Genomic DNA, 6,000 nt, shown 5'->3' on the forward strand with positions numbered 1-6,000 from the left:
CCATCTTAACCTTAACCTAAACCTTACAGTTTTTCTAACCAAATTACAATTGGTAAGGATCCATTTGTCCATTATTCCTAATGATGATCTTCTCCAGGTCGACTTTTGTGCTACATGTGAGCTATGACGTCTAAAACTGGACGCTATGAAGGATGTTTCCTTTACTGGCCTCTCTCTCCTGGCATCCCTCCCCTCCTCTTTTCTTCATCTCCTCTCTTTATCCCTTCCTCCCTTTCTTTGGAGGCCCTCCGGACCCCATCAAGTCTCATTCTGTTCATCCCACATGTGAGGGGTCAGTGCGTACCCCACAAGAATAAGCCAGCCACTCAATGTGAGAATCTTTGTGTATGTCCTCCCCCCCCCCCCCCCCCCCACTCTTTTTTCTCTCCCTCTCTCTTACTTACTTGTGCCCTATAGACCAGAATTGGCTCCATTCAGAGCTCTTCCCTCCCCCCTGGAGTGGACTTCTCAGGGCCCCTAACAGTGCAATTCTATGGCTTATTGCTCCGGCTCCTCCATGGAGAACAGTCGCGTCAAAAGCATTTGTGAAGACACAGACGGAAATGAACCGGCTTTGTGCTTAGTCTTGACATATAGGCTAAGATCACGTGGGTGAGTCTCTGGGCTAAGCATTTAATAAGAGAAAAGGGCAGGATGTGTAAAATGTCTCTTTTAAAAAAGGGGCCTCCAAGTGGCCATCTTAGAAGGAAAATGCCAGGACCTATTACGAAATTGCGCAGTTTTATGAGTTTGGCCTTTGCTGGCCGTCCTCCAGCTTAATCCACATTGTGTTCCGATTTCCTACACACCAAAGCTGGTTTCTCAAGCTCATCTCCACTTCTTGTTTAATCTCCCCCAGCTCTTTCACGAGGACCACACCATGTGTTTGATTCTAAAGAAATGAAGCGGACACCTCATTTTGAACAAGAATGAGCCCCGAGAGCTGCTTTTGTCCGCAGCAAGGAATGCCGGTAAGACAGAGAGGAACACTGTTTGGACTGACTCGGGTTGCTATACCAGTGCTGGAGAACACCATGGCAACGCAAGGAAGAAGGTCTTGCCGGACCAAGTAGCGCCGATACAATACAGCCTGCTCTGGGTTTGTCATTCCAGTCAGGCCTGACCCAAATTACGACATCCCTGATGGGCTAAAAATGTTCCACTCAAACCACCATACAAGCAAAGACATATTCAATTGGACTTGCATAAATTTGCCTGATAGCACTACTTTAGAAAACATATGGATGTTTGAAGTCTAATCACCAAGGAAGCGGCCCTGTTAATGATTTAACACCACCAGTCCACACTGCCTGTGGCTGCTGGATTATTAGCACTTTCCAATTGTTTACCCGACGTGTCTACAAGCCACTTTTTTTTTCCCCCCCATCTGCGGTTTTAATTGTCAACATTTTTAAGCTTAATTGTCTTTAATGTTATCATGTGTTTATCATCTCCTATCAACAGCCTCGGGGGGGAGGGGATCTGTTTAAATAGGGAAAAGCTACAAAAAGGCAATCGGAACCATGTCGACAGAAGTGTTAAACTGTTGAAGAAAATGTATCTGAAAATATGCAAAATGCAAAACATCGTTCTGATCCCTGCAGAAACTTTTACTGAGCTTTGTTTTTTTGCATCTTTAGCCAAAGTTTTTCCTACTTTGAGTTTTTGAAACAAGGGAGGTTGATGCAGGCATTTGAGGAATTCACAAAAATCCAACTCCAAACACACAGAAACTTTGGCTCGCACGTCTTCCGCACAACTGATACTCTTTGCACAGAAATGAGTTCAAACTCCAAACTTTTCTGCTTGCCCTGGCTGCTCAAGTGACCACCTCACCATCCCATCACACCTACCCCATGAGAGCCGTGCTTCAGTAAGTTTGCACCCGGAAGAAAAATGAAATCCACTTACTTTATTTGGAGGTCTGGTAGTTGTATATAACAGAGCTTGAAGAAGAAGAAGTATCTCTAGGCTCTTTTCATCTGCACCTCTGCCCTGCTGCCCTGCCTCTCCAATACTATTTCTCTTTGTGGGCTGAGCATAAGATAGCTGTGTAGTTTCTTTTTTTTTCTTTTTGTGTGTGTGTGTGTGTGTGTGTGTGTGTGTCTGTGTGTGTTGCATGGGGTGAGGGGAGGATGGTGGGTGTTGAATGCCTGGATTTCCTGACTCGTGATCAGGAGCTCATTACCCCCCCCCCAAGGTCACTCCAGGGACGCCCTCTGCCTGGCACTCACCGAGAACACCAGACAGAAGATGTGAGACGGACGATGAGAGCGAGAGAGAAAAAAAGAAGAGCGAGGGAGAGAGCAGTTAAGAGGCAAAGTGCCTGGGAGACCCGTGGGGACGGAGGAGAGAGAGAAAAACAGACGCTCAGATAAACAGAAAAAGAAAAGAGAGACAGTGAGAGATCCAAATGTCAACAGAGAGGCAGATATTCAGGAGGTGCGAGCAAACACAACAACAAAATACGGCTGGATGAGCACACAGAGTGAGCGGCCCTGGAACAGCAGCCCAGTCAAAGCACACAGAGTTATATAAAATATCTTGTTGATCCATGGAAAAGTGAGTCCAACCACAGCAATCAATAGATTATTGACAACACCAGCTGGACTCTGGGTTTCTTTTTCAGCCTTATGTTTGGACGTAGAAAAAACATGTTTACTCTGTCACGTGAATGACATCTGATTATATAACGATGTTACATTTTGTTTTGTTGTAGTTGCTTGATTGGAGAGTTGTTATTTTTATAATCAGTTCTCCCTCTCTCTCTCTTGAAATACGATCCAACTCTCATCAACACTACATGAACAAAGTTAGCGAAATGATCTCTAATCATAACGACTGAAAGCTGTGTTGATGTTCTACCTGGAGGAAGAAAGACTCGATGTTCAGTAGATAAACATGCTCACGATGACATATTCACCAATGTGTTTAAGAATGCAGTCATGTTCTCATTAGCACACACTGAGACTAAGGCAGGGGATTGGTGGAATTTAACCGAAATAAAAAAAACAAAGCATTATGGATTATATTTTGACCTAAGGGTAACGCAATAAAAAAAAGGTTTAAGATGACTTCACACACCAAAACATGAAGGTAGCTTATCCAAAAACAAAAGAACCCGACATTTTCTTTGAATAATGGGGCTTTCCAAATTGCTCAAAACTCTTTAAGACTTCCTGAAGACAGCTTGATTTCTCACTCCGACTCTACCCGGAGTTTTTCATGCCAGCCTCCAAATATTACGTGAAGTCTGGGTGAGCTGAAGTCTGTATGCACGCGACTAGTCCAATCTGGAGACTTATTTGTCGGTGTGAATGTAGATAATAAAAACAACTTTTTTCTGTTTTTTTTCCACAGATATCTGACAGTTAATCCTCATCCAATGTGTTTCCCTGTGTTTTTCTGTTTTAACTCACCTTTGTGGCCAGACATCCTTTTAGAGGGAGTGTGGTAATAACTTGTGGATACTCTCAGGGTGTTTGGCGGCAGATGGCAGGAGATGACCCCGTAGAGCATCCTCAGCACTCTGCCGCAGCTGGACAAACCTGGATTGACAGATTACAGCACACACAATCAATAGAGAGTACCATTAGTTCTGTCTACAAAGCCCTGTGTACAATACTGATGCCAGTCCGCCTCTGTAAACTCTCTGTAGTCCACACGTAGAGAAATGGCCGTATATTTCACCTTATAAGGCTGCCTCTCCTAGCTCAGGTTATTGATTGAGTGCCTGGCACAAATTCACTGAGCACTTGAAAAGCTGCATCGTGCCAAAAAAGCCGCTATTTGGCTCATAATTATTAGATAACACATTTTAGTGCCAGGCTTTGTTGTTGAGGTGCTATTCAGAGGCTTTCGCAATGTGATTATAATTCACTTTTTCAGTACTTTAATGGCCATTTTATGCTGGAGCATATTAGATAACAGCCTTTGGGCAATGTGATGAAAACTCAGCATTGTTAATTCAAAATAAGTGACAAAAATAGGCAATAGTGGTCCCCAATCAGATACACAGAAACACATATTTTTTTACTGAAGTACACAAACAGATATATTTTAAATGAAAGAGAGACTTAGGCTGAAGTTGAAGTACTGATTGGACTGAGTGCTCTGAGATTAGAGTAAGGGTAGCTCTCTGACGGACATCAGATATTTCTCATGTAATATTTGGGAGATTATAAAACTTAAAATTCTAAATCCAAATAACTTAAATATAAAAAAAAAAAAAAAAAAAAAAAGACTTTCACCTTGCAACTGACATCTCTTCTCCATGGTCGAGTTTGCCTTCTTGTCTTGCACATCCCGCACGACAACGCAATATGACGGAAATGTTGTAAAAGCTGTTTAATGAAGGATATACCAAGGAATAATCTTTTCTACGTGGTTTTGTCCAATCCGTTTTGGTCATCGGTTTCAATAGTTGGAGGGCGACGAGCAATGACACAAAATAATTCCCCTCAGGTGCATTTGTGCTTACGATGCTTACAAAAACTCGGAAGTAAAAGTTAATTTGACACAATTTGTCAGACTTTTTAGATGCTCAAGATTTGTCGCTACAGAAGGCATGCTTGTTGTTATTTTTTATTAAGTGGTTTTATTGACCTAATTGCCAAGATTGAACCGTTTGTTTTGCTGTCAAAGTGAAGTCTCACAGCAGTCAAGAAATTTAAACGCCCAATTTTCCTGAGGCGAGTCTGACTCATGTCCAAACTCTGAGTCTGAAAAAAACATCTGCTTTTCATTTCAAAGGGAGAAAACTTCTTTCATGTGGATTTGGAAAAAAACGATGATCGTTGAGGAGGTGAGAGGTGATTTGTGATGTTTCAGATTTTAAGAGGCTGCTGCAGGTATTCAAGCCTCAAGTTGAAGAAAAACGAAAGGGGAATATTTTTTTGGTTTTTCATTTGCAACTGACAGCCTGTTTTGAAAGTCATCAAAGAAGTGCTTAAATGAAAAAAAATAAAAAGTAAAAATTGGCAAGTGGCAAAATAATGGATTCATTAGTGAGAAGCCTTAAGGCTGTGTTTGACTTTATGCCTCAAAAAGATATGTCCTCATTTAAAGTCTGAATTAAGGTAGAAAGTAGAAATGAAGGTATTGATTTTTGGATGTAAACGAGCAGTTGAGAAATTTTAGGGATGACTTTAGGTCACAATTGGTTTAAAAAGGCAATATGTCTTAAACAATAAGGGAATACAGCCTTGAAAACGCCATATTTTTCTACCCACCAAACCCTTGGATGTTGTAGTAAATTCAAGCTTTCTATGTGCAGAGCTACATGTTTGGCATCATGTTGCACTGTTGGGGATTTCAGCATCATCCCCATTGATGGCCAGTAATTAGTATGACTCATAGCCCCTGCTGATAACGATATACCATTCCACTGCTGCGTCTCCTGTTCCACTCATTAATAATACATTTCATCCATTTGCAACCCCCCCTTTAGCCCTCCCTTAAGTGTGCGATATGCTTTAGTGCCATCCACCAGGAGCTTCTTCAATGATATCATTTCCCTCTTTTGATTAAATGAGATATGACAAACGAAGAAAAAATAATAATACTGAAAAATGATCCTGCATGGATGAGTTGATTTTTCTGTTGTGCTGAGAGCACAAACGGAGTTACAGTGAAGAGTTTACACAGATATAAAAGGATGTGAGTGAAATATAATCTTTGTATTAAATCAAACAGCTCCCTCGTTATTTTTTGGACTCACTTCAAACTGGCTGCTGTCACTGTGAGGCTGAACAGAGCCGAGGATGAAGTCCCTGTTAAGCCCCAATGAGCCTGTCCGTTCAGTGGGTCCACCGGTGGACCAATAAGAACACGTCAGTGACTGGGGCCCGTCTCTGCAGAGAAAGTCTGATGAAACCAAATGAAATCAGCCTGTCGAAGTCAGTCACAGCACTTTTTTTTATTTTAAATCACAGCTCCAGCGGCCATGCCTCTCCATCCTATCGTTCCTTGACACTACCACAACAAAGTACCACACAGATG

The 6,000-nt window shown here is 42.0% G+C and overlaps 1 protein-coding gene across 1 annotated transcript in view; it reads right to left on the reverse strand.

The window, feature by feature from the left end:
* ptn (pleiotrophin) overlaps positions 1-2,084 on the reverse strand; it is a 36,677-nt gene extending 34,593 nt beyond the window's left edge. Inside the window, exon 1 of the mRNA XM_020649452.3 lies at positions 1,912-2,084. The gene's annotated coding sequence lies outside the window, so the exon portion shown is untranslated. The remainder of the gene's footprint in view (positions 1-1,911) is intronic.
* Positions 2,085-6,000: the final 3,916 nt, after the last annotated feature.

The sequence above is a fragment of the Labrus bergylta genome, chromosome 23, assembly GCF_963930695.1.
Source record: "Labrus bergylta chromosome 23, fLabBer1.1, whole genome shotgun sequence".
NCBI lineage: Eukaryota > Metazoa > Chordata > Actinopteri > Labriformes > Labridae > Labrus > Labrus bergylta.